General features: G+C 43.4%; 1 protein-coding gene across 6 annotated transcripts in view; it reads left to right on the top strand.

The window, feature by feature from the left end:
* Window positions 1-21,472, top strand: part of LOC308486471 (uncharacterized protein) — a 91,457-nt gene that overhangs the window by 57,261 nt on the left and 12,724 nt on the right. The window contains exon 3 of one of the 6 annotated variants that reach the window (XR_013991058.1): window positions 8,990-9,692. The exons of 4 other annotated variants lie outside the window; for them this stretch is intronic. The gene's annotated coding sequence lies outside the window, so the exon portion shown is untranslated. Of the gene's footprint in view, window positions 37-8,989; window positions 9,693-21,472 lie in introns of those variants that run through there. One more of the 6 variants, XR_013991059.1, reaches the window with a different exon arrangement.

The raw sequence follows: 21,472 nt of genomic DNA, 5'->3' as shown, positions 1-21,472 counted from the left end.
AGGTAAAGGGACCCCTGACCATTAGGTCCAGTCATGGCCGACTCTGGGGTTGTGGCGCTCATCTCGCTTTATTGGCCAAGGGAGCTGGCGTAGAGCTTCTGGGTCATGTGGCCAGCATGACTGAGCTGCTTCTGGCGAACCAGAGCGGCACACGGAAACACCGTTTACCTTCCCACTGGAACGGTACCTATTTATCTGCCGTATTTTTCGCTCTATAAGATGCACCAGACCATAAGACACACTTAGTTTTTGGAGGAGGAAAATAAGAAAAAAAATTCTGAATCTCTGAAGCCAGAACAACAAGAGGGATTGCTGCGCAGCGAAAGCAGCGATCCCTCTTGCTGTTCTGGCTTCTGGGATAGCTGCGCAGCCTGCATTTGCTCCGTAAGACGCACACACATTTCCCCTTACTTTTTAGGAGGGAAAAAGTGAGTCTTATAGAGCAAAAAATATGGTACTTGCACTTTGGCGTGTTTTCGATCTGCTAGGTTGGCAGGAGAGTTTTGATATAGTGATTCCCAAATGGAACCATAAGATCTCCCAGTGAGCCATGTGTCAGGCACTGCTGGGATCCACGGACAGCTCCACGTGAGAAGTCACCAAAGTACAAATTTAAAATCCACAATACTAATTTCATCCAAATGTTAACATAAACATCCACAATTAAAATCCATTCTGTACTTTGGAATGCCGTCTTTGGAAGGCAGAGGGCCTTCTCGGTAGTGGCACCCGCCCTGTGGAATGCCCTCCCACCACATGTCAAAGAGAAAAACAACTACCAGGCTTTTAGAAGACATCTGAAGGCAGTCCTGTTTAGGGAAGCTTTTAATGTTTAACAGATTACTGTATTTTAATATTTTGTTGGAAGCTGCCCAGAGTGGCTGGGGAAACCCAGCCAGATGGGTGGGGTATAAATATTATTATTATTATTATTATTATTATTATTATTATTATTATTAGGCTGTGCTTTTGGACACCTCTTGAGATAGTCAAATTTTGTGTGATAGTTCCTGCTGGGTACAACTGGATACCATTTTGATACAAGATGGCTGACTGAGTCTTTCAAAGCTGTACTGATTTTAACTGCTGATTTCCAAACTGCACTGATCATTTTGTTTCTTGGAATTCCCAAGCTAGGCCAGGTATTAGGCTGCTTGTGTACTATCAAACAAGCTCATTAACATGGTGTTTGGTTATTGTAAGGATTACAGAGATAATGTGTTTGTTTGGACATGATGAATAACTCTGTTTTCATGCTATGTGAATGAGCTTTCTTTTGCACAATCTTGAATCTTGTTTTGAACATTCACAGTTCCCTGTTCCAGGGAACCATGCTTTGTTTAAACTGTGGTTTCAGAACAAGCGAGGACCTGAAATTCGTTTGATCCTGGCTTGTCTAATAAACCACAGTGCCCCAAGTTCAGATATAATGTAAACTGCGGTTTGTTTAAAAGCAGAAACAAAAAGCTCTGCAAGATGGATGAGGGAATGTGTGAGCCCAATGTACATGCAGGCTTTTCACGTAGTGAGAAATGAATGGAAAATAAAATGCAGTAACTTAAACTAAGCAGAAACCAAGCAGAACATTAAACAAAACAGTTTAGCAACTTAACATTAGCAACAAACGAAATAAACGGGGAAAGTTTTGCTGCCTTTTGAATGAACTCAGCCAACTATCCAGAATGGCCTCTCTAGCCAGAGTTCCACATTTGTACCTGCCTTTCAAACACTTGCATTAATAGGGCAAATCACATAGCTAAATCTGATTGGCTGTGTGGCATTGTGACATCATCCCATATACCGCTTGATTACTCCATGTAATTCAGCCTTTCCCTTCTTCCCAAGTTAAGTTTGCACTCTTTTCTTTGTAAAAACCATCACTAATTATGTCCTCTAGAATGGCGTTCAGGGGTAGATGATTATCCTCTCCATTGCAGAGTTTGAGGAATATTTTTCCCTAGGCAGTTTTAACTTCCCTTTTTCTTCTTGTAATCCAAGTTTTTAAATTACTCCTTTTAATCACCATCTCAAAGTAATCACTAGGCAACAAAATGTCCTGGGATTCTGGCTCAAGAGTCCAAAAATCCCCCCCCCCCAATCCTTTAAGAAGGTGATGCTATTCCTGCCTACCCTCAAAACATCCCCCATGATGCAACTGAGAAACTGGCCAAACAGGATTGAGGGTGAAAACAACAACAACAACAAAAGCATTTTCTGGATACCTTGCAGTATTCCACAGGGTGTTCTCTCCCCACACCCCCTTATGAGAATTTTTTTGATTAACACCTCAGCTTTTAATGATTATTGTCCTCTGCTGAATTCACTTCCATTAAAAACCATCTTTACCAACCTTGATTAAATTCTCCTTCTTTAGCTCTCACTGAGCCCTTTGTGCAATGCAGATTCCAACAGGGCAGCAATTAACCATGCCAACTTCCTTCCCCGGAGCAACTAGAAATCACTTTTTAAACATTTCTGGAGGGAGGTTCTAATGTGTGGTCTATGCAGTTACGCAGCGGGAAGCCTTTTGATTTCTTGAAATACCCCGACAGTCATGTCACCTCGAGAGGCGGTACAGTGAATGTTCATACCATTCCTTCAGATATGCAATTCAGGTCAATACGTAGGCTAGCCCTTTCTAATTATTATTTTTTAAAGTCACACCTTCACGGGCTCTGATGCAGGAGATGCCTACATTTCATATGCAATTGACTCAACTATATCTTGACTTACTAGCTCCCAAGCTTGAAATCGTGTTCATATTTTCCAAAACACTGAAGCAGGAAGGGGGGGGGGGAATGTCTCCCACCCTGGTCATCCACAAGACCTACCCCTCCATCACTGCCTATTATGGGCCAAAACTAATATCCTGTTTGCTACACATAAGCAGAGACCATGGCAGCCAGAGAGAAGACAGTTGTAGCCACAAGAACTAAGAATTGTGGGATGTGAAACACAAGAGCAGTCAAGTACAACATTCCTAGAGTGAACATGTTTACACATGGGGAGGAATGTTTGTCCAGCCAGCAGGTAAACTTCCTGTTTCCTTCTGGGCTGGGACGGACTTCCTCTGCATGTGACTAGAGGTGGGTGTGGCCTCACCTGTGCAGGTAACGACAAAAGCACTGGGCAGGGCAACTATCTCTCTTTGATTACATGCATCGAAGAAGCAACATCTGCTTAGCCAAAGATGCTTCCAGCCAAGAGAGGACAAAAGGACTGTCTCCTTATGAGATAGTTTCCAGGTGTATGTTACTTTTCTAAGCTAAGTCTGCCTTCTTGGATCAGATTGTGAACAGAATGTGAGTAAACTCTTTTTATACTTTTATAGAAGACTCTGCCGTGTCTTATCTTTTATGAGGGAATAAGGGGGAAATACCAGAACAGTTATTATAGAGGCTTTAGCAAGCTTGAGCAAACACATCCGCTGTGAGTTTAAAAGGGGGAGTGTTACTCTGCTAAATTGTGAACTTGTTAACACAAGTTGGAAAGGCTATAATCAAACAATCTATCCTCTCCTGCATCCCTCAACATTCCCACAAGAATATCCTGTTGGATCAGGCCAATGGCCCATCTGGTATATCATTTTGTTCTTATGGTAGTCAACCAGATCTCTGGGAAACCCGCAAGTAGAACCTGAGCACAAGACCACCCTCGCCTCTTTTGGTTTCCAGCAACTGGTATTCAGAAGCATTACTGCCTCCAACAGGGAAGGCATAGCTTAACCATCATGGCCAGCAGTCATTGATAGTCTTATCCTGGCCCTTGTCCTTGTTAGTCTTATTCTTCCCATCAATGGTGGGACATAGCCAAGGCATGAACTAAAGCTTTCAGTGAGGAGACTGTGATTCTGATCCTCTTGAAGTTCATAACGATATCAATGCTATTTTCATAACCAGGCACTATTTTTTAATATAAGAAAATAGTATATTAACAAGGGTTAGGAAGTGCCGGCATACCAAAGGTAAACAACTAAGCTGTGTGAGTTAACAGGGGTCAATTTCTATGGAAAGTTCACATTACAGCAGTGACTCAGGAGGCCAGCATATTAGTAAATGAGGCTTCTGCCATATGGAAAGACTGATCCTTTCTCTATTGGGTATCAGCTAAAAGGTCAATGCGAAATGAAGCATGGGCGCATGCCAGGGCCACACTGCCATGTGTTGCTACATACTTTTGAGCTTATAACCCACCAGCAGTTACAAGAATCTAGGCTTAATTAGTTTAGCATCCTGTGGGTATCCTAGACTTAGATTAATAGGCTAAAGGGTATTATGTGTCAAAGAGGCAAAGAAAGCGGCAATGGATGGAAATGAGCTAGTAGGAAAATGTTCCAGCTCACAGAATCAGAAAGTTAACAAAGGCCAAAGGACCATCTAGTACAAACCGGTCTCTCAGCTGCAGGCAACATAGGAAGCTCCCTTATAGCTTGGTCTCTCTTCTCTACTGCTGAGACCCTCTGGGTAATGTAGGACTGCAACTCCCATCATCTTTGACCTTGGCTATGTTGGCTGGTGTCAGAGTCCATCAATATCTGGAGGGCCATAGGCTCCCCATCCCTGGTCAACTCAGGCTGGCATACCATGTGGTGATGGTGACAGTGAAGAAAGCTTTGTCATGTAGTCAAGAAAGACACTCTTGAGGCCTGCTGAAACGACTCTGTGAAGTGCTTTAGGGACAAAATCTCTCAGATTCAGATAGACTTGGATGGCACAGTAAGAGCAAGTGCAATGGAGGTGTGAAGAGCACTAGCTAAAAAAATGTCAGCAGACGTCTAAAGCATAGGGAGAACCCCTACCTTAATGTCAATAAGCTGGGAGTTCCAAAACAAAGGTGATACCACACCAAAGGAATGGCACACAAACCTATCCCCAGGTTAGAGTACATAGGATTGGAAAACTCCCACCAAAACACATAATAGAATCTTATGAATGGCTCAGACATTAAAAAAAGATATAATGTGTCTTTCTAGTTAGCCGGATCTAACTTTTTGTAGCAGCTTACAAGTTGTGAATCAGGTTGGCCCAATTCCCATCTCAGAAACTATTTGTATGTATATTGTATTCCGTCTACACACCAAGAAATGTGTTAGTTGCCTTTGGTGTAGCTGGAAGAGCACAACTTCATTAAGATTATCTATATGCAATAGGGTATACGATCGATGGCAATTAACAACCATGACCAGAAAGGGATGGGGGAGGAGCGGTATTAGGAAATCTTAAAAGGTAAGGATGAGAGAGGACTTCTCAGATTATAGGATTTTCTTCTGCACACAATTCCCAATAGGAGCTTCTTTGACCTCGCACTGACCTTACTGAATGACAGAGCACTATGGGATGTAAGGAAACCTTGCATATTGAAGAGGGAAAAGGTGGATTTGGATGACTCACAAGAGTTCAAATGAATTCAAACAGCATGTACCAGGATTTTTTTATTTAAAAAAAATTAAAATTATCTATTACTGAAGAGTGATCCACAGACTGCTTACTTGTGTGTAAGAGAATTTTGCAGCAGGCAAACCTTAATGCAACTAAAGTACATCTTGTAAAAGTGGCACCCAGAAACACAGTGTTTACCAATTCTTTTGCATCAAGATGGTTTTGCATCAAGTAGCCAACAGGGGCTTTTGTTAATAGTTCCACTGACTGCTAGGATGCTGTTTCATGAATTGGTAGCCAATAAAACTCAGTATTTGGGGCTTAAAACCCTCTTAATGGGGTTATCGCTTCTGCTATGCTCGGTGCAAACTTTGCTAGATAAGTGATTATTCCTAGAATTCTTTGTAAGGCACTTTGCTCTTTGTATAAGACATATACGCCTAATATACAAATTCTTGCAAAGCAGCTTTCCCTAATACAGTGCATTTTTGTATGCTATTTTCACTAATATATAAATATTTTTGTTTCCCCATAGTGTATACTACAGGGAACACATATACACTATTTGGCAGGAGAACTGACTGAAAAATTCATAGAAGTGCAAATTGGAAAGATGATTGTGTTCCAGTACTTGTTATTGTTTCAGAAAGTGTGAATTAGGTAATACCTGGATGGGTCTGGGACTACATGGATTCACTGGCAAGAGTGCCGGATGGGTCTGCTAGTGTCTCTACATAGCCCGAATCTCACCATTGCCCTGCCCTGCCCTGCCTTCCCCGGTAAGATGCAGTGACTTGTCAGATAGGTAAGCAGAACCTAGATAACATCCATGTTCACTGGAATTATAGAGGAATGAACAATGCGAGTGTATGTCTGCTTACTCTGAAGTAAGTTGTATTCTTCTCAATGGAACTTACGCACTGGTAAGTGTGCACAAGGCTTTGGTTGCCTAAGTGGTCTTTTTTTTTTTTAATGATTGTTGTTGGTACCAGAAGGTCTATGGAAAGGAACAATGAATAGTTACCACCATACTTGTGAGTCATCTGGGAACTGACTCACAAGGTTCCTCCCCTCCCCACCAAAAAGTGTTTATTGGCCAGGCATATGTGCTCCAAATTAAAGTACTGGTGCAGTTGTGCACCAGATGTCAAACGTTCAGAAATAAAAACCAAAAAAGATCCAGTTACCATCTGTCGAAATGCAGCGTGAAAACTGTCTGAGCAACACATGACCCCCAGATCATATTGGGTTCAGTCTAATGATGCAGCTGTCTACGGGGGGAACCGAAGAGATCAGCAGTGCACGAAAAGGCTTGAGCCAGTGATGGATGAGAGAACGGAGAATGTAGATGTACCTGTATCAGATGGACAGGCAAGTTAAAGTCTCAAGACAGAACAAATGAAACATCCACAGTACAAAGTGTCAGCGAGACTTCAGAGAAGGTTTTGGAGACTGAGACGCCTCATCAAGAAGCAGGGCGATAAGAAAACCTATTATAGGGGTAGCCAACATGGTGCCCTCTGGATGTTGTTGGGAGTAAAACTCCCATCATCTCTGACCATTGCCCATGCTGGCAAGGGCTTATGGGAGTTAGAGTCTACCAGTGTCTGAAAGGCACTAGAGATCAAAACAGATACAGAAAATAACATTTTCTTTTTACTAAAAGAGGGGATATAACAAATGGGGGAGGCGAGGCAACAATGTGAAGAAGGACTCGTGCTGAAAAAGAGATCTGAATCTGGTCACTGCCTGGACAGGAAGACAGAGATGGAGAACCTTTGTCCTTCCAGATGTTGCTGGATTTCAACTGCCATTGGCCAGTGTGGCCAATGGCCAAAGATGATGGGAGTTGTACATCAAGAGTATCTGGAAGGTCCCGGTTTCCTCATTGCTGCCATGAAGGCCATTCTTGTTACGATAATCCTAAAATGAAACTCACCAGCCTACCCATGCACTGGATTTGCCTGCTCAACCAGTGTTAGCAGCAACTACCAAATAGGGGCAGGGAGGATTTTACTTGGTTGACATTTAAAGGTGAACCTACCTAATCTGCACTTTCTGAAACAAAACAAGAACTGAAACACAGGCATTCCTTGAATTTTTCAGTGCAGTACCAAGGAATGTGGACAAATATGCATATACTTTAGTAACATGTGCATGCAATGCATATTAGTGGAAATAGCCACGTACAATGCATATTAGTGGCAATTAGTGGAAATATCATGGGGAAATGCATTATATTGGGGGGAATGGGTATAAGGCAAAAAAATGCATACAAAAATGTGTATATTATGAGAAATTCACACTGAAATGTTGCTGAATTTTCATTATTGGAAAAATATTGCAAAATGATATGGAAATGTGAAGAACTGAACTGAAGAGTGGAAAAATGAGAAAGTGAGAGAAGTTGAAATTGACACATTTACCCATCCCTACCAGAAGAACAGGGCTGGGCAGACAAAGGTGTGAAGGGCTGTTGTTTAGTCCACCCAATGTGCACTCATTTCCCAGCAATACAGCTTCAAATTGCCAATAAAATAAATTGAAGGGGACATAATGGCAAAGCATGAATCACAGCACCAGCCTGTTCTGCATGCCGCTTCTGTAATTTCCCCCTGATTTATCGGAAAGAGAATGGGGCTAAAAGTTGCCTCATTTTGCCACAATGTTTTCATTTTGAAAAGCCCTGTCAGTCAACAGTCCATTCTCTATTTATGATTCAATTCTCTAGATGCCTTACCTGCATTGTCAGGCTTCCATTGAAAACCCCTCTATTGTTGAATATAGACTCTTACTAATAAATACAGTTGCCTTGAAAGTGAAGGGTTGTTTCAAAATTAACCTTGACTCTAGTGCGGAAGAGTCTTTTTTCCTGAAATGAAAAGATGCGCTATTTTACACAAGCAGGGAACCATTTACTCAAGCATTCTGGCATAGAAGTCAACTGTTTCTCTTGAATAATCCTGGGAGGGACTCAAATGTATTTTGATATAAAGCTAGATCTTGTTAAGTTTTATTCATGTTTCAAAGATTATCTTTATTTTTAAAAAAGCACGCAAAATTGCAGCAAGAGTCCCAGTTTTATGCTAGGCACCAACACTACAGAAGGGGGGGGGGAGGAATCAAACGGCACATTAATAAACTAAATATTACCTCCCACTGATCTTTGGCTACTAGGCAGACACATTGCTTTCTTGATAGCCTCCTAAGAGGGTCTTCAATAAAGTAAAACTCTTGAGTTTGACGTGTTTCTCTTGCAGGCTGCCAGGAAAGTCTAAATTGAGTCCCTAGTTGTTTTTCAGATTAATCCATTGGAGAGTCCAGAATCTGGCAAGAGTATTTTAGAAGTTTTTGAAAATTCATTTAGCCTTGTGTGTGTGTGTGTGTGTGTTTGTGCAAATATGTATGAGGGAGACCGACACGGAATGCCTACTTATAAATTGATCCTCTAATCAAACCTAGGAAATCTTAGAAGGACTTAGAATTCCTAGATTTAAATTGTTTTCTTAGGAACCAGCTTGGAAAGAGAGAGAGAGGAGGATGGCAGTGTGTCAGTGATAAAAGGAATCCTGTTGCTTCTCCTGCTGTATTCTCTTTCCCTGTTTTTCAAGGGCAGTGAGAAGCACCAGCAGTCAGCGCTTCCTGGAAATCTAGCTCTCTCAAGGAACATAAGTACACAAAAAGAGCCCTGCTGGATCTGGCCAAAGACCCATCTAGTCCATCATCCTGTTCTCACAGTGGACAACCAGATGCTTTTGGGAAGCCTGCAAGCAAGACCTGAGTGCAACAGTGTTCTCCCCACATTCGATTCCCGGCAGAGGTATTCAGAGGTATGACAGTGGCTGGCTAGTAGCCATTGATAGCCTTATCCACTCTGAATTTGTCCAATCCTCTTTCCAAGCCATGCCAATTGGTGGCCACCACAATATTTCCCCCTTGCTATCCTGTGTTAAGAAGCTGCTCACCTGCTTGGGCTCAGGTAGGCACCTCCAACCTACCACACTGTCTGCTACTGAGGATGGCAGTGTTTTCTAGTCTGTCTTTAGCCAAAGAAAAATCACCTCCTTAAATCAGGGGAGGACAGACTGCTACAGAGAAAGTCAAGTACAGTGGTACCTCGGGTTAAGTACTTTATTCGTTCTGGAGGTCTGTACTTAACCTGAAACTGTTCTTAACCTGAAGCACCACTTTAGCTAATGGGGCCTCCCGCTGCCGCCACGCCGCCGCAGCACGATTTCTGTTCTCAACCTGAAGCAAAGTTCTTAACCTGAAGCACTATTTCTGGGTTAGCGGAGTCTGTAACCTGAAGCGTATGTAACCTGAAGCGTATGTAACCCGAGGTACCCGATTGGAAGGGATTTGGATCCCTTCCAATCGGGATTCAGGCCTCATCACGGGACTGAAACTGCCTTGGTCGCACTGGTTGATGATCTCCGGCGGGCTAGGGACAAAGGTGAGAGCTGTTTCCTAGTTCTGCTGGATCTCTCAGCGGCGTTTGATACCATCGACCATAACATCCTTCTGGACCGTCTTGAGGGGCTGGGAGCTGGGGGCACTGTCATACAGTGGTTCCGCTCCTTCCTCCTGGGCCGTGTTCAGAAAGTGGTGGTGGGGGATGAGTGTTCAGACCCTTGGGCTCTCACTTGTGGGGTGCCTCAGGGTTCTGTCCTCTCCCCCATGCTTTTTAATATCTATATGAAGCCGCTGGGAGAGATCATCAGGGGGTTTGGACTGGGTGTTCATCAGTATGCAGATGACACCCAGCTCTACCTCTCCTTTAAATCAGAACCAGTGAAGGCGGTGAAGGTCCTGTGTGAGTGTCTGGAGGCGGTTGGAGGATGGATGGCGGCAAACAGATTGGGGTTGAATCCTGACAAGACAGAAGTACTGTTTCTGGGGGACAGGAGGCGGGCAGGTGTGGGGGATTCCCTGGTCCTGAATGGGGTAACCGTGCCCCTGAAGGACCAGGTGCGCAGCCTGGGAGTCATTTTGGACTCACAGCTGTCCATGGAGGCACAGGTTAAATCCGTGTCCAGGGCAGCTGTGTACCAGCTCCATCTGGTACGTAGGTTGAGACCCTATCTGCCCGCGGACTGCCTCGCCAGAGTGGTGCATGCTCTGGTTATCTCCCGCTTGGACTACTGCAATGCGCTCTACGTGGGGCTACCTTTGAAGGTGACCCGGAAACTACAACTAATCCAGAATGCAGCAGCCAGACTGGTGACTGGGAACAGCCGCCGAGACCATATAACACCGGTCTTGAAAGACCTACATTGGCTCCCAGTACGTTTCCGAGCACAATTCAAAGTGTTGGTGCTGACCTTTAAAGCCCTAAACGGCCTCGGTCCAGTATACCTGAAGGAGCGTCTCCACCTCCATCGTTCTACCCGGACACTGAGGTCCAGCACCGAGGGCCTTCTGGCGGTTCCCTCACTGCGAGAAGCCAAGTTACAGGGAACCAGGCAGAGGGCCTTCTCGGTAGTGGCGCCCTCCCTGTGGAACGCCCTCCCACCAGATGTCAAAGAGAACAACAACTACCAGACTTTTAGAAGACATCTGAAGGCAGCCCTGTTTAGGGAAGCTTTTAATGTTTGATGTATCATAGTATTTTAATATTCTTTTGGAAGCCGCCCAGAGTGGCTGGGGAAACCCAGCCAGATGGGCGGGGTATAAATAATAAATTATTATTATTATTATTATAATACCACTGTATACAGTTTGGGTTGCTGGTTCTTGCATTGGACTAGATGATCCTTGGAGTCCCTTCCAACTATATGATTCTACGATGTGGCAAAGCTCCTTTGAAAATGTGTACCTGTAGAGGAAACTGGGTTTGCTAAGTTCAGTCCTATGCATGGACTTGGAAGTGTGTCCCACTCTCCATTGGGGCTAACCCCCCAGATAAATGGGATTGCAGCCAACTTTTAAAATTATTTCTCTCCCATCTTTTCTTCAAGGAGCTTGCGGAGGTGCACAAGAACCCTGTGAGGTAGGTTAGGTTGCAAGATGCTGACTGGCCCTAGCTTACCCAGTGAGTTGCAGTGCCTTCCGGGGATTTGAATCTGAGACTTGAACCACCAGACCATACTGGCTCAGCCCTGCAATCTTATGCATGCTTAAGTGGAATTCCTGCAGACACAGTGGGGTTTACATCTGAGGAAGCCTGGATAGGGTTGCACTGCAATGCTGTGGTCCTGGACACATTCCACCTGTGAGTCCTTCTCACTCAACTTCATGGAATTTGGTGTAAACACACATAGGATTCTGTTGCAAGATATATTATAGTCAAGTGATCCTTGGTATAATAACATGGTTATTACAAGTGGTTAATATTCGACTCCCCTTCATAGATCACTGCCTTGTCATGGCGAAGGGGCTTGAATAACTCAGAGAAGCTATGAGCTATGCCATGCAGGGCCACCCAAGACAAACAGGTCATAGCTGAGAGTTTGGACTAAATGTGATTCACCTGGAGAAGGAACTAGCAAACCACTCCAGTATTTTTGCCATGAAAACTCCATGGACATTAAAAAGGAGAAGCTTTGAGAAGAAATTTCCAAGGCTTGCTTGGATTCATGGGGTCATGGACACAACTAAGACGACTAAACGATGATTATTCAACTGCTCATTGTCAAATGATATGCTTTTTCTGACCCACTTTACTTCATCTCTTGCATGTAATATCTGCCATACACTTTAGTGAGGAAGAACTGGCCCTAATATTTCCAGTAATATAAGGGGGGGGGGAGGTTAAGCGACTATTAAGGCATTGCATCATTACCATCACTCTTTTGTTTTTGTTCCTTTGTTACCAGGCAAGGAACAAGACTTTAATGGGAAAAAAACATAAACAAATGCACTTTTTGTGCTGAATTTTTTTTTTTTTAAAAAACTTGTGTCACAATAATTTATTCCTTGGCTCCATCATTTGAATAATGAGATTGGGGGAAAGGGGAGGGAATTCTGTTGGAGAATACTGAATTATTAGGCAATCCCTGGAATGGCTGGCCAGAAGTGGAGAAAACATCATCATCAGACTCAAGAATCCAAGGGTTGGATTTTGACTAACTTGTTGCACTCGTGAAAGCCAGCACAAGAAGTATCACTAGTGCAATGGGGCTTTCATTTCTCTCCAGTTCCCTTCTCCTTCCCCCAAATCTGCTCAGGAGGGTCAGGAGAGCTTCCAAAAACAGCACATGAGAGAAGGAAAGAGGTGGTTGCTCTATCTGCCAAGCAGAAGTTGCTTGCGTTGGTGGTACAATGTCCTTAGCGGTATGCTGAATCCCACCTCAAATTGATGCTGAAGATCCACCTGACTTCAGTTTGCAGTGATTAGAATAGCAAACTCTCATTAGGAAAGGGACACACCATATCGATAGCACACAGCTGGACCACAGAGGGCGGGGAACTTGTGGTCCTCCGGATGTTGCTGGACTGCAACTCCTATCAGCTCCAGTCAACATGGCCAGTGGCCAGTGATTATGGGAGCTGTTGTCACAGATCACAGGTTATAAAGGTATCAGGGAGGAGCCATAGAGCAAATACTCTGCATGCCAAAAATCATGGATTCAATCCAGGACATTTTCAGGTTAAAAAATCACATAGCAAATGAAGGCTGCTCCCAGTCAGAATACACAGGATCCTGAATGGGGTGTAGGGGCATCATAGCACACTCAGGCACAATCTCTTAGGGCCCACCAAGGCCCTTTCTTTATTTTTCCCTTTTCCTAGATGAGCTACCTTCTCAGGTTACCAAGCCCTATCTGGTCCTCACTACAACACATTCAGTAACTGCCTTCTTGACCATTGGACCCATGATTGGTCTCATCTGCTCAATGGGCTGGAGCCCGTCTTTGTATGCAGGGAAAGTTCCTAACTCACTGAGGGTTTAAGACCCATAGGCTAGCCTCAACCTAGTTTAGCTGGCCAGTTGAAGCCATTTCCTGGGGTTTAGCTGCTGTCGCAAGCTGACAGCTTCTAGGAAGCACAGGTGAGAGCTGAGTGCAGGGTAGCGACCAAAGGTGGACAGGCCACCCCAGAAGGAGCACGACGTGTCCCCCACCAGAGGTACTACCCCTCCCCTAACACCCCACGTACCCCACTGCAGTTAACAAAGCACACAAATTGTGGCAATCTGGCCACCATACAAACTTTTCAACCCTGGTGGAATTAGTTTGCTAAAGATTGGAGTAAAGAGACTGTCTTGATGGCTCTTTAAAAGCCGCCAATGGTGGCTCTAGTTTGGTGTCCCATGAAAGATGCTAGATAGTTCTGGACCACTCAAAAGCTTGTAACTTCTTTTTTTTGGGGGGGGTAACATTTAGGTTGGCCCAATAAAGATGTTGCCCCAAACAAAATAACATAAATTAAATGATGCACAGAAATTACTGCCATCCCATGTGGGTCTAAGGTTTCCTTTGTCCTATATTTAGGACAGTAACAGCACTGCTGTTCTTGCCCTTAGCAATGGTTTCATTTTATTAAATTATATTTTGTTTTGTTTTTACGATGGTGAATAAACTTCCAGGATATGCAGCATCCTTTTGATGCTTTGTCCCCTTGGAGGAGAAAGTTTACTTTGTTGGAATGAGATACTGGGAAAAGAGCGAGCAAGCTATTAATAAATGAAACTTCTTATGCGTGGCAAACTATTTTGTATATGCTCAGCATGGGGAATTCTTCAAATGGCTTTCTTTTTATGAATAATTGTAAATTTAATGTTGGCGTCAATAACTCCTTAAAACAGCTTATTCTGTTTCTGAGTTACACACTTCTGAGCGCCGCAACGTAACTTTGATGGAACCTGGGGCATAATTTTTATTTTTGACGGATGGATACGAAGGGAAATAAGATCTCAAATTGCTGGAATTACCTGCTTTCCTTTCCTTTTTAAGCAGCAGGCAAATAAGTGTAAGCATTAAAGTTTGGACAATGAGACCGTAAAACACGAGTGGAATGACTTATTTCAAATTTACTAGCCGGTTATGAAGGAGACAGCTGCTGCAGCAGCATCCATAATAACTGCTGGCACAAAAAGATGCTGCAGCAACAATGATGTGGGAAAGGAACTGGGTGAAGCTACATTATACCAAGTCAGACCATTGGTCCATGGAGCTCAGTACCATCTAACCCAAGAGCCACCGACCATTTTAGGCCTGCGGGCACAACAAACCTGCCGCACCTGGAACTAGGTGAGGAGAATGCAGCTGAATTGGACACAGCTGTGGGCAGACAGAGGAAGCACCATCCACCTTGGGCCTGCCCATAAAAAAACAAGTCTAGAGTGAGAGATTAGGGTGATGCTTTCTGTTTCCAGGATCTTTTCTCACTGTGGGCAAGCTCAGAGTTTGTTTGGGAAATGATATACAATGAATTGAAAAGGATGTTTAAAATAACTTTAATAAAAAAAAACCCCACACACCCCAGAAGCTTTTCTTTTGGGAATTATAGGGACAGGACTACTTAAATTGTAATGAAATTTATTTATGTATGCTACTACAGCAGCAAGAATGTTACTTGCCCCCAGTGGAAAGAAGCAGAAGTCCCAGAAAAGGAAGAATAGATACAAAAACTCATGGAATATGCAGATATGGCGAAACTTACCAAGAGAATAAGAAATCAAGATAGCAAACTTTTTATAAAAGAATGGAAATGGTTTATTGAATATTTACAGATAAATTGTATTTACAGATAAAATCATTAGCAGGATTAATGTAATAACCTGCTGTTTTATAAGAGTATATATTTACAGTAGATAAATAAATGAGCAAGTTAAATGAACTTGGATACGCAGAAGATTTTTAAAAAAATAATAATAATTTAAGGAACCGCAGAAAGAGGGGGAAGGAAGTCAAAATCTGGAAATGTTAAATTGATTGTAAAACTAATGAAATGTATAAATTTGAAAAATATAAATGAAAAACTTTAAAAAAAGCATTTGTTTGGACCCTGTGTGAGAGTCCTGAGGCTGAGAGGAAGGGTATGCAGAAGGAAAATGAATGGATATTGATTGATATATGTTATTGACTTTGTATTAATGTAACACTTTTAAATGTAACTGTATCTTTTTTGTAATATTTTTGTTTAAGTTGGCTGTTGCAGCTTCAGTTTTTTGCACGCCACTCAGGGATACTTTTAATATATTAAGTGGTGTAGAAATGGTGTAAACTAATAATAATAATAATAATAATAATAATAATAATAGGTAAAGTTAAGGTAAAGGACCCCTGGATGGTTAGGTCCAGCCAAAGGCAACTATGGGGTTGCGCGCTCATCTCACTTTCAGGCTGAGGGAGCCAGTGTTTGTCCAGAGACAGCTTTCCGGGTCATGTGGCCAGCATGACTAAACCACTTCTGGTGCAGTGGAACACCTTGACAGAAACCAGAGTGCATGGAATCACCGTTTACCTTCCTGCCACAGTGGTACCTATTTATTTACTTGCACTGGCGTGCTTTCGAACTGCTAGGTTGGCAGGAGTTGGGACAGAGTAATGGGAGCTCACTCCGTTGCGGGGATTCGAAACCACCGACCTTCTGATCGGCAACAACAACAACAACGCAACTACTACTTTGGATTTTGGAGCAAGTGTGGTTGTCAGAACCTACCCTCCCTGGATCAACTCCTTTCCCCAAGGTCTTCTTGTGGGGAGATACACACAAGCGTAACTCTTTTCTATCCCTTCCTCTGCTCTAAAATGGGGTTACACAGCTCCAAGCTGGAAATAGCCTAATGGTATTTACATACCTTATCAATGAGCTTTTGCTATGCAGCAATTCTTCAGTATTCCAGAGGCAACAAAGGTGATATGTTTACGTTGTAGCTCTGTGCGCTAATTTCTTTATCAAACCTCTGAGCACGAAGTAACAGAACGATAATGGGCATAGCACAGAACAAACCCGACCCTTAAACGTTGGAAAAACAGCCTTCTCGGAAATGTTTGCTTTCCCCCTCCCTGCCCCTCTCATGTGTCCCTTGAGCGTATAACAAGATGACTGAAGTTTTGAGGGCCCCAGGGACGAATTTAATGAATCAGTGTTCTCAGCTCGCATTATATAAATCCATATACATAAATAGATATATTTGTGTGTGCGTGCGTGTGGGTTTTTTTTTAAAAAAAAGTTTAAAGAGGATTTTGTTAGGGGGTTGATGAGTCGCAAATCCGAGGGCCTCATTTCCCCATTTGCCTTGGAAATAAATCTGAACCCAGAAATGACCTTGATTTGTGAAACCGGCTCCCAGTTTTCTTTTCATTCTACAAAGTTTATGCATTTCTGATGATGGAAACACTATACATCAACTCTTCAGCCACTGTGAGAAGAGGATGCGGGACTAGAGGGGCCAGTGGCCAGTTTTTATGTCCTTATGTGCATGAGGCAACTTCAGACCATGGACCAAAATGCTGCAAAGGTATGGGATTACTGCCAAGAACAGTATCCCAAGTCCTCTCCCTCCCCCATCCATAACTTGATATTCTCACATTGTGTATTTTCCACTTCCATTGTGGAGCAGGAGAAGGGAAGCATGCATCACAGTGGTCACACTTGTGTCATACATTTAAAGCCATTTTAAGAGTAATGGCTTCCCCTGAGCAATCCTGAGAACTGGGTGGAGGTTGAAGGATGCCCCCATTCCCCTCACAGTTCCCAGATGGGTTTAACAATCAATCTCTCTCCCCAGGGAACTCTGGGAATTGTAGCACTGGGAAGGGAATATGGGCTCTCCTAACAAATCTCAGCACACAATTGCCAGGAATCTTTGGGGGGAAGCCATGGTCAGGCCTAGACAGAGGGTGGGGGGCATATGGACCACTTGGCCCGGGCCTCCGATTCCAAAGGGGGCCTCAGTCAGCATAAATTCCCTATGTATTTTTAAAAGGCACTATTGTATATCTATATTTTCCATTTTGTCTTTATATGCAGATATGGTTCAAGCCTAGAAATAAAATTATTTGTCAACATAACTTTTGTGAAAATTATTTATATACTTATTTATTTATAAGACTCCAGTTATCCCCAGGGTAAAAAAAAGGGGGGGCACATTATCTACCTGGCCCGGGCCTCTGCCTGGCTCTGCAAGGCCCTGGCCATGGTTGTTTACATGAGCTAGACCAGTGACTGGGAGCAGCCGCCGGGACCATACAACACTGGTCCTAAAGGATCTACACTGGTTTTCAGTACAGTGGTACCTCAGGTTAAGAACTTAATTTGTTCTGGAGGTCCGTTCTTAACCTGAAACTGTTCTTAACCTGAGACACCACTTTAGCTAATGGGGCCTCCCACTGCCACACAATTTCTGTTCTCATCCTGAAGCAAAGTTCTTAACCCGAGGTACTGTTTCTGGGTTAGCGGAATCTGTAACCTGAAACATCTGTAACCTGAAGTGTCTGTAACCCGAGGTACCACTGTATATTTCTGAGAGCAATTCAAAGTGTTGGTGTTGACCTTTGAAGCCTTGGCCTTGTATACCTGAAGGAGCATCTCCACACACATCATTCTGCCCGGATACTGAGGTCCAGCTCCAAGCACTGGCGGAGGCATGTGGCTGCAGGGGGGGGGGCACACTGCTCCGGGTATCATCCCTGAGCGGGGGTGACATTCGGTGTGCTGCCCACCTGCCACTCGAACTCCCATGCCTACTGTGAGCCGTCGGGAGAAGGGGGGAGCTGCTGCTCTGCTTTGCTGGTTCATTCCTCTCCCCTTCCTGCTCTCCTGCATCCTTCCCATCCTCTCCCCTGCCTGCCTGCCTCCTCCAGCTGGGAGTGCGGCGCAGCAGCTCCCCCCTTCCCCTGATGGTTGGCTGTAGGTGTAGGAGTCACGGGCAGGCGGTGTGCCGTTGCCCCGTGCTCCTGGCTGGAGGAGGCAGGTAGGCAGGGGAGAGGACAGGAAGGAGGCAGGCAAGCGGGAAGGGGAGAGGAAGGAAGAGGGATTGGTGGGTGCATGCGCAGCTATCGCGTGCCTGGGAGGGCACCCTCCGCGCCCCTTGGGCATATGCTCTGCCACTGGCTACGAGGGCCTTTTGGTGGTTCCCTCACTGAGAGGAGTGAAACTACAGGGAAACAGGCAGAAGGGCTTTGTGGTTGTCACACCCACCCTGTGGAATGCGTCCCGTCAGATGTCAAAGAGGTAACAACTGTATAATTTTCTGTAAGCTTCTGAAGGGTTTCAGGAAGCTTTTAATGTTTAATGTTGTTGTTTCTTGTAATTTTGTTGGAAGCCACCCAGAGAAGCCGCCCATAGGAAATAAACAATATTAAAAATACTGATAACAATAATTATCAATTGAGAAAATAACACCGGTCTTGAAAGACCTACACTGGCTCCCAGTACGTTTCCAAGCACAATTCAAAGTGTTGGTGCTGACTTTTAAAGCCCTAAATGGCCTTGGTCCAGTATACCTGAAGGAGTGTCTCCACCCCCATTGTTCTGCCCGGACACTGGGGTCCAGCTCCAAGGGCCTTCTGGCAGTTCCCTCGCTGCAAGAAGCCAAGTTACAAGGAACCTTGCAGAGGACCTTCTCGGTAGTGGCACCCGCCCTGTGGAATGCCCTCCCACCAGATGTCAAAGAGAAAAATAACTACCAAACTTTTAGAAGACATCTGAAGGCAGCCATGTTTAGGGAAGCTTTTTGTATTTTAGTGTTTTTGTATTTTAATATTTTGTTGGAAGCCGCCCAGAGTGGCTAGGGAAACCTAGCCAGATGGGCGGGGTAGAAATAATAAATTATTATTATATTATTATTATTATAATTAGAGACAGGCTGATAAGCACTCCACACTTAAAAGAGAATTTAATTCTGCATTAAGAACATTCACATTCTGTAAAGAGAAACAATTAATTCTCTGATCTGCCTAAACTATGCACTTCGAAATAGGGTGGCTCCAGATTTTAAGGAGGCCCTCAGCAGTGTACAGTGGTACCTTGGTTCTCAAACTTAATCCATTCTGGAAGTCCATTCCAAAACCAAAGCATTCCAAAACCAAGCCACACTTTCCCATAGAACGTAATGCAAAACAGATTAATCCGTTACAGACTTTTAAAAACAACCCCTAAAACAGCAATTTAACATGAATTTTACTATCTAACGAGACCCTAAAATGAAAGCAATAATCAATGGACTGTACTATAAAATAAATAAGATAGTATTGTAGATTATCATCCACACAGTCACAAAAACAAATTAACTGAAAAAGCCTCAAAAACAAAAATGCAAAATAAATAGCAGAAACAAAAGCGCCAAACTTAATCCATTCCAGAAGTCCGTTTGACTTCTGAAATGTTTGAAAACCAAGGCACAGCTTCTGATTGGTTCAGGCGCCCCAGAAACAATAGCCAACAGCCACATCGGACGTTCAGCTTCCGAAAAATGTTCAGAAACCAGAACACTTAATTCCAGGTTTTCGGCATTTGGGAACCAAGGCGTTTGAGAACCAAGGTACCACTGTACTCTGATGGGCCCCCTTTTGGTGGACCCTTTTGGTGGCAGTGGTAGGTAGACAACCATTTTAATTTACAGAGAAGCTCGAAGTCCTGTATTCTTTGGTTAAATCTCACTCTAATCAAAAACAAATCCCCTTGTGTGAGGTGGGCAAATTCAACCCACCAAATATATTTGAGTTTTTGCTGCAAGGGGTGCCAACCTTTCAGAAAAGAAAATGCCCTGTTTTCGGGTAAGACCTTAACTGATTGCACTCACAATACTGTTTCTGGACCCTGGAGTCTGCATTAAAACCCCCCATGGAATAGGCTTGTTCAGTTTTAATTAATTATGTGCAATGTAAATTAGTGCACAACAGCATATTTTTTAAAAAGAAAATTAAAGAGGAAAACATATTAATTCAGAATTCAGATTTCCCTATATATATTTAGGGAGAGGGTAAACTAGATATTTTCAAGTACAAAGCCCCGGACTCTCCTTGATGTTGCTCAGCTGTGGTAAAGAATGAAATCGTTGACTTCATGATGCTAAGCACTCCGCTGGGAAACACAAACAGAGTTCATAAACTGAAGCATTCATTTCACGAGCTTTTATTAAAAGGTTTCACCTCTAAATTGAACTGTCGTACGTTGTTAGAAAACTTAAGTTTTTTTTTTTTAAAGCGCAGTTTCTTTTAACTATGCATTTAAAAGAGAGAAGCTTTCTGCCGTTTTTCATATATTTCGGGCTTGACCTCTTTCACGCGCGGTCAGCAATCTAGAGAGCATTTAATCAAATTGGCTGGAAAATAAAATTATGTTATATGTAGTCTGCTCCTCCCTGCCCACCCCTCCCCCCCGGGTGGTGCCGAAGGAGTTCCTGTTCCCCACCGAAATCTCCAACACGACCCTAACCTTGTTAATGTAGTTTTTCACAAATTCTGTCTATCTCCCCAGCAGGCTCTTTGGAGTTCACTCCGAGAAAAAAAACACACTACAGTCTAAGATTAAAAGATATCCGCCAGATGAGAAGGACATTCGGTAATTTATAAATCATTCATTGGTGACATTGCTTTCTGCAGCTTTTCAAGGAATTGGATTAACTGCTTTTGCAGTTCCTTCAAATGTTGCTTTTCTACAGACAGTGTCATAGGTCATTACCGGCTTTTCCCTTATGTAAGCAATTCCAGCTTTCTATTAAAAATACTAATTTGCACCCCACTACAGAATCTTTTTTTGAAGAAGCAAGTATATTAAAAAGAGAAGAAGGAAGCACCACAACTTGCTTTGAAATATTAAAGGAATATATTTAAGTGAAGGGCTTCGGTGTAGGGGTTCCCTTCCCCCCCTTCCTGGTTCCCGATGACAGTAAGATTTTAGCCTACGAAGTCAATAGTAAATTTTATTAAAGTCATTATTTTCCTGTTCCAGGCCTCGCTCTTTAAATAAACTATAGCTGACAATGCTGTCTTACATGCCGCCGTGCTGCAAAACAGCCTTCTCTTTATTACCACAGGGATGTTGCGGGAACATTGGAAGGTCTTTTTCTGCACTGGTAAGGGCTCATTGGCACAGCTGGCCTTTGGCAGTTCTTGGCAGGCAGCTTTTATAGGTAGAACCTGTGTGCCCAGGCAGCCCTGAATGGAGGAATCAGTGCTGAAACCCACTTTTTGTTTGCTTCC

Source organism: Podarcis pityusensis, assembly GCF_964106645.2.
Source record: "Podarcis pityusensis genome assembly, chromosome: 10".
NCBI classification, from domain to species: Eukaryota; Metazoa; Chordata; class Lepidosauria; order Squamata; family Lacertidae; genus Podarcis; species Podarcis pityusensis.
This window is presented reverse-complemented; position numbering and strand designations above follow the sequence as displayed.